General features: G+C 35.1%; 1 pseudogene; it reads right to left on the bottom strand.

The window, feature by feature from the left end:
• Positions 1-3,742: 3,742 nt before the first annotated feature.
• Positions 3,743-4,232, bottom strand: LOC116634709 (annotated as a pseudogene).
• Positions 4,233-7,992: the final 3,760 nt, after the last annotated feature.

The raw sequence follows: 7,992 nt of genomic DNA, 5'->3' as shown, positions 1-7,992 counted from the left end.
TGGTTAGGATTAAATAGAGTAACTTGTGCTTAACATATAGGAGGCATGCAGCAGAAATCCCCTTATCCCTGGTAGAAGTAACAGGTTTGTTTGTAAATTCAAGAAAAACAGCTGTTCACAGTGACTGTCCCGTGAACTTCCTGGGTTCAGCATTGGTGCTTTCTTGCAGAATAACCAACATATTTATATCTTCAGAATTCAGTAAAAGTGGTGGTTATTTTGGACCACTTTCTGTCAGAAGCAGAATATTATGACCCAACTGAAAGGAGATATTTTTTCTAAGTTTTTTTTTTTTTTTCTCTTCCTGGTACTTGAGTTCAGCCAAGATACAGCAATTCCTCATTATTCTCAGTTAATAGTTAGACCTCTAAATGGTCTACTTTTTACTTGGCACTGACAACACAACTGGAGTGTTTTGATAATTTCTAGATGTTACATTTTAGAAGGGGGCATGGACAAATGGGAACATGTTCAGAAAAATGATCAGATTGATGAGTGGATTCTAAAATCAGCCACATGTCATATTAAAGATGAACTACCAGAAAAAGAATATTTAACTTAAGGAAGGAAAGACTTGCAGTATATGGTAACTACCTTCAAATATTTTAAACTGTTATGTTGAAGAGAGATTATATCTATTTTTTATTGTTTGGAAAGCTAGAGCTGGGACAAATGTGTTGGGAAAGATTTCAGGTCAATGTAAAGAAAATTTCCAGAGGGCGTTAAAATGGATGGAGCTGAATTAGAATCTTAGTTCTGCCTCCTACTAGCTGATCTTAAGAAATTTCATTTATCATCTCTGAGACTTAGTCTCTGAATCTGTAAATTTATAATAATGATCATATATTATGGGTCTACAATGTGCCATGTACTGAATAAGTTGCTTTGTATATAATATTAATAATGCTAAGGATGGTTCTTCTTCTTCTTCTTTTATACAAAGGGAAGAGCTTTGTGGCAGTAGGTTTCAACCTTCTGCTGAAGAGTTTCTTCAATATTTGTGTTGGTGCCTGAGACATGCTGGTGCAGAATCTTTTTTTCTAAGTGAAGTTATTGCCTATGTTAGTGATCAAACCTGTCAGTATCACAATTTTATTTGGCTTATAGTCTATTAGTAGAAATTGAAAATGAGTACCTGGAGTGGGCCTTTAAAGCCATATGGCTATGTTGAAACAATATTGGGCAACTCTGTGTGTGTGTGTGTGTGTGTGTGTGTGTGTGTGTGTCCAATATTAGAAAACTACAGGAGCTTAGATTTTTCTTTGGTAAAGTCTTGAAAAGGTCACCTGATCTCTTTAAATATCAGAATTTTTCCTATGAAATGAGGAAACTGTTATAGGTAGTTTCTCTTCATTTCACATATCTGGAGCTCTATAAATAGACTAAAATTACTACATGAGTTGGAAATGATAAATTAATAGGCTTCCTTAGATTTTCCTTCTTGCATTTATATATCATAATTTAAGTGAAATGAAATGTCACTCTTTATTCTTATTTATATTTATCAAATATAGTGTTCTGACATTCTTCAGGTTGCATAGGGTTTATTTCATCAAGACTTGAGTGGAGAACAACATATATTTCATTTTGCAAATACAGTGATTTCAGTCCTAAGTATGACTACAAAATTTAAAATTTAAAACATTATAGAACATTTGCTATCTTAACATGGATTTTAATTTTATTCATATATTACAAAGAGGCAGTGAGGTGGAACTACATAAATGAAAGGAAAATGAGGAGAAAAAAGATTAGGAGAATCCTGATATACAGAAGGCAAAGGGATCCAACTAATTTATAATTGGAGTCCTCAGTAAAGAAAACTAAAATTTAAGAAGAAACCCCATGATTACAATTATAATTCAAGATTTTTTTAAGAAATAAAAAATGCTTGAGTCTAAATATTAAAAAATGTGCAATGCATGTGAAAAAATGATCCAGGATGGTCAATACTAAGACATTATTGGACTTGAAAGATAAAGAAATGATCCCTTTTTAAGACTCTACCAAAGTAAAAGAAATAAAAATCACCTATAGTAAGAAGAGCATCAGACTGGCCCACATTTCCCCCACTGCAACATGCAGTGTCATTCAGCTGAATAACATCTAAAAAATTTGATTTAAAAAAGTCAACCCAATGATGTCACATCCAGCCAAACTATCCTTCAAGCTGTAAAATATTATACAATAATTTACATGCAAAGATTCCCTTGAGCTTTTCTGAGAAAACTATCAGAGGGTGAAGTTCAGCCCACCAAGTGATGAATAAAGAAACTACAGCAAAAGGACTATGTGAGTACTATATATAAATGTTTAACTACAACCAAAATACATAGAAAACATTTATATAGCACTTCCTTTGTACTAACCACTGTTCTAAATTCTTGACGTATTTTAACTGTAGATATTAAAAATGACTGATGAAAATGTAACTATAACATGCTTTCACAATTTACACATATGCCTTACAATTTACAGGTAAAGCTTAGAGAAGGTTTGCAGTTTACCTCATGTAAATGTGGGGATCAAATGACTTAATTTCAAACATACTGAAGTAAATCAACTATCAGAATATGAATTGATTTAACCATATAAAATTAAATATTACAAGAGATAATATTGCCTAAATTTGGATGGAATAAGTGGAGGGTAAGGAAAAGAAATAGGATAATGCTATATTGATTGTGATAAAAGTATGATGGACACAGTTTTTAAAATACCAGTCTGAAAGTAAGATATAAAGTTATAAAAGTAATCTCTATAATAAAAATGTAAAAAAATTAAGTATTTTAATAATTACAAAAATATATAACAAGTAAAGAAAAAAGACTACCTACTGAAAGACTTTTAAAAAACCATAAAAGCAGAAAACACAACAAAAATAGAGTCAGAACTAAGGGAAGACATAGGTTCGTATGTATAAATATGGCTTAAAAGAAAAGACAAAGATCTACTAAAAGAAAAAGATTTTCAGATTGAGTCACAAAGTAAAACCTAACTCTGTACCAAGTACATGAGATACACCTAAATCCTAAATGAAAGGTAGAAAATGTATGTAAGTTTACCATGATTATCAGGCAAATGCTAATAAACACAGCAAAGATTTTATGCTATCAAAAATGGCAGCATAGCTTGTTACAGAACAATCTTTGTTTTGAGAATAGCTAAGAAGCAAGAGTCACACACACACACACACACACACACACACACACACACAGAATCTGTTTTGAGACACTGGAGAGCGAGGCATAAAGATGTCAGAGAGGATCAAAGATATCAGACAAAAGGGTTATAAAGAGAGCAAATCCAATATTCAGCCTATTTTTCTATTTGACATTTGTTAGTTTGCAAGCTGCAGCTGAGAAGGTGAGAAACTGAACAAAGTCTCCAGGAGTCCTTTGAGAATGTGGAAACAAATTTGGATTTTGGGACCTTCTAAAGAGAGAGATCTCACATATAATCCAGGCTTTCAGATGAGATTCCCACTGGGCTACACTCTAAGAGTAAGGGAGAAACAGAAACAGACCAACCCTCCTAAAGAATGAGGCTCAATCTAGAAAAGGTTCAATTCCTGATTAGATTAAGGTGATCTGCCTTCAGCCCATTTGCCTAAAACAAAATGAATCCTCTCTTGAGCAAGGTAACATAGAACTTCAAGTTATCCCTATAACTTTTCATTTATTTATTTTATTTTTATATTTTTACGGTCTTGAGGTCTTTTATTTATTTATTTATTTTACACTTACCATGCCATGAATTCATAGGGAATAGGTTACAGGAGCTCAGGCGCCTCCCTGTCCTTTGGTCCTCACAAAGTGCGCTTCTCTGGATGGAGGAGGCTGGCGCTTCAGTTGAACCCAAGTACCTTTCTCTTTGGCTTCCTTCTTTTTCTGATCATTTTCCTTCACATGTTTTCAGGAAGCTATCTTGGCTCTTTGAGTGCTTACTATGCTCAATACATAAATTCTCTGGGCAGGAAACTTGCCCTTAACTTGTTTGTTTATAGCAATGCCAACTGCATGCTGGGTAATATTGTAGACTCTTCCAGTTTTGCCATGGTAACATTTGTGGGGCTTTCCTTTTTAAACAGTGCCCATCCCCTTGATGTCTACAATATCACCTTTCTTGTCGATTTGCATGTACGTGGCCAAAGGAACAACTCCATGTTTTCTAAAAGGCCTAAAGAACATATATCAGGTGCCTCTCCTCTTTCCATCTGTGTTGGTCATTTTAGTGAATTACTGGAAGATGAAGGTTCTGGCTGAAAAAGCCCTATAACTTTTCATTTAAAATGTTCGTACTTTAGTGAAAAAATTACCAGGCAGATATGGAGACAGACCACGTGACAAAAAAGACAAGAGGAGAAACAACTAATAAAAACAATACCACAAGTACAGATATTTAAGTTACTAGATACAAATATGGATTGACTGTGCACTTCTGACTAGGATGTAAAAGATTATGTCAAGCCTAAACACTCACAATTTACAACTAAGAGAAAAATAGAAATTACAAAAAATGATTTTGAAAAGGCACCCTATAGCTATGGAAGTTTTGAGGATTAAGTGGTCCTAAATTATATAGAGAGGAAAAACGTTCAGAGATGAGTAGATAAATAGCAGCTCGGTTTGTTTGTTTGTTTTATATGGGGGATTTACCAGTTCTTGATGTGAGCTGAAGTGTGTAGCTTGCTCAGACAGAGAGCAACAGTTAAAAGGAGAAACTAGTGTAGCAGTTAGCAGTCTCTTGGGGGGTAGGGAGACTAAATTAAAGGCTTGAGGTCTACAGATACATAACCATTATCCACAAAAGACTTTTGCTATATTCTAAGACTACATAAAAGGCTGAAATCTAAACTAAGAAGTTTTGAAAGTGAAATCTATTGCAGTCTCATACTTAGGGAACAAAGACCTAAAAACAGAAAAGGCAAGAAATGAAAGCCATAGAAGATGTGGTGTATTGACACTGAGGATCAACAACCCTTTTTACTAACCAATGCTGAGTATACCAAAAAGTTGAGAAACCAGACCTCTGGCAGACCATTACTGCTGGGATAAAATGATTGGATGAATGTATTTGAGAAGTAGGTTATTTATACAATCTGGGAAAAAAATATCCTCACATATTGTTTAGTAGTTACCAAGGGAAAAATGATATTTATACAGTGAGAAAACCTGACTTTGCCTTAACAAAGTGACTAAAGTTAACATCATCAGCAACAGGGCAAAAGAATATTGTGTGCCTCTAGAAATGATATGCTAAGAAGGTCACAGCATCACTTATATAGATAGTATTCCTTCCAGGATAGTCATAATCTGAATCTCATCATGGAAAAAACATAACCAACGACCTAAGTTGATGGACTTTGTATGAAACATCTGACATATATTCTTTATAAAAGTCACTTCATGAAAGAGAAAGTGTTGTGTCAGTTCCAGCCTATTGATAGTGATGTTCTTGGCTAGGCGTGCCTGAGACTCTCACCTAGGGTTCAGTATTTACCTGTAGTGAGCACCACATACATTCCCCGCCAACACTACCAGGACCAATTTTGTGGCTGCACTGGCCCTTATGGTTCTTATTATGACGACAGAACACGCCTCAGCAAAACTACCAGGGAACTTTGAAAAACAAGATTTTTTACTAATAGGTGCTGGAAGATACACAGCAAGCCTGAGGGCCACACAGTGAGGTCACAGGTGGAGAGAGAGGGAAGGAGCATGGACCAGGGGTTCTGCTTTTACTAGGGTCTGAGGATGGAGTGCTTAGAGTCCTAGGGGTTCTCTCTTTATTGGTGAATTTAGAGCATTAAGAATGGAAATTAAGTCCCAGGAAGGGAAAAGTGGGGTCACTTAAGTGGTCAGTGATCTACATTACCAGGGCTTTCTCAAAAGGGAACTTCATGGGGAGGGGTGACCTGGTTCCTTATCTAATTGTTTTACTAGTAGCTGTGCCATACAGCTGGCAATAGTTCATTCAGAATGAATGTCTTTGAAATGGATGCCTCAGCAATCAAAAGCTTAATGGCAGACGCTTACATGACAATCAAAAAGCTCCCTGTCAGGCACTTGCACTACACAAAGAAAGACTGAGAAACTTTTAAATTAAAAGAGATTAAAGACATGACAAGTAAATGGATGCATGATTCTGCATTGATACTTGATCAGAAAAATAAATTCTATAAAGGACAACACTGGGACAATAGGTGAAATAGTTCTGTATTCATGTTTAATTTTTCTAAACTTAACAGTTGTGCCATGTTTTATGCAAGAAAATGTCCTTTTTCTTAGGAAACATACACCGAAGTATCTTAGAGTGAAGGGTCATGATTTGACATTCTCAAATGTTTCAGCTGATATGCAACGTGTGTATATTGTGGGTGTGTAGAAAAGGAGGTGTGGCAAAAAATGACCAATTGTCACGCTAGGTGAGTGTGCATGGGAGTTCATTGTACTATTCTTGAAATTTTCTTGCAGTTTAAATATTTTTTTAATAAAAGTTTTAAAAAAACAGAGAGAGAGAAGAACTCTGGAGAACTACGTTATAAGAACAGAAGCAAACCAGAGCTGGCCTTAGTCCTGCCATTTAGGTGAGATTATGTTCATTTTGGTGACCCAGCTTATCACTGATTGGAGAGTAGTGATCGTCTAATGGACCTGCACTATAAGAGATATTAAAAGTAATCTTCAGGCAGCAGGACTATGATAATAAAAATTTGGATCTACTTAAAGAAATACAGAGTGCTAGAAATGAAATAAAGGATGGTAAAATCATTTTTTTCTTATTTTTAATTCCTGCAAAACTCAATTAACTCTCTAAGATAGGGGCTGACAGACTTTTTAATAACAATACTTTTCAGCTTTGGGGGGCAAATGAACATTGTTGCACTGACTCAACTCTACCCATGTAGTACTTAAACAGCCATAGAAAACATGTAACAAATAAGTGTGGTTTGTTCCAACAAAACTTCACCCTTTCATCAACATAGTCTGTATTTTGTCGTATTGATTTTGTGTCTTCCCGAAGGTGCCAGACTCCCTCATTCCTCTGCGTAGTAGCTCTTACTGATCCCCTTTTGGTATATATTACCTACCCAGACTATTCACCTTTGGAACCTTTATCTATTCTTCAAGACTCAATTCAGATGTCACCTCTTTTAAGAATTTTTTTTCCAAAATTTTTATTCCTAACAGGCAGAATAGGTTTCCTTATCTGTATGATTCCACAGGAACTTATACCTCTTGGCTGTACCTCTGACTTGATTTGTAACCCTTGGAAGGTATTTAATATCCCTAAATCTCAGTATTCTCATCTACAGGATGATAATAATACCTAAATTACAAGGCTGTTCTGAGAATGCCTGTGCATTACTTAACAAAAAGATTGGGCCAGAGAAAGCATTTAAACCATATGAAATGATGTATAATAATATTGTGATGATGATAGTTACTCCTTTGTCATACTACTTAGTGATGGATAATATTGGCCAGAGGTAAATTTTATTTTGTTTTGCAATACTTTTATAAAATATGCTTCATTAGCAACTGTGTAAAGAAAAGTTATGATAATGTGATTAGGTATATTTGGATTTTTTTGTTATTTTAATAGCAATAAAATCTACTAAATCAGAAGAACATGTCTTACTCAGTAAGATATATGAAGAGGCAGGTAAGATAAGGAAGGATAAATGTTATGGTCCCTGTAATTTCTCAACCACCAAAGTGAAGTAAGCCAAGAACATAGCTGGAAGAGGACCAAGTGAAGCAGGGTCCAAATGAGCTTGTCAGCTATAAACCCTGATTGCACTAGACACAAGGCCCTGTTCACACCAAGGAGCACAGCAAATAGTGATGGACAGCATATGCTTGACTAATACCATCTCAAGAGAGCAACCATATTAAAGTTCGGAAGGGATATTGAATAGAAGTGATGAGAGTCGAGTGGTGAATAAAAATGAACAACAAAATGCATGCTTGGGAATATCTTGGGTGT

This window comes from Phoca vitulina, unplaced genomic scaffold (genome assembly GCF_004348235.1).
Source record: "Phoca vitulina isolate PV1807 unplaced genomic scaffold, GSC_HSeal_1.0 scaffold9, whole genome shotgun sequence".
In the NCBI taxonomy this organism is placed as follows: Eukaryota; Metazoa; Chordata; class Mammalia; order Carnivora; family Phocidae; genus Phoca; species Phoca vitulina.
Note: the sequence above shows the minus strand (reverse complement) of the source record. Positions and strands in the feature narration are given on the sequence as shown.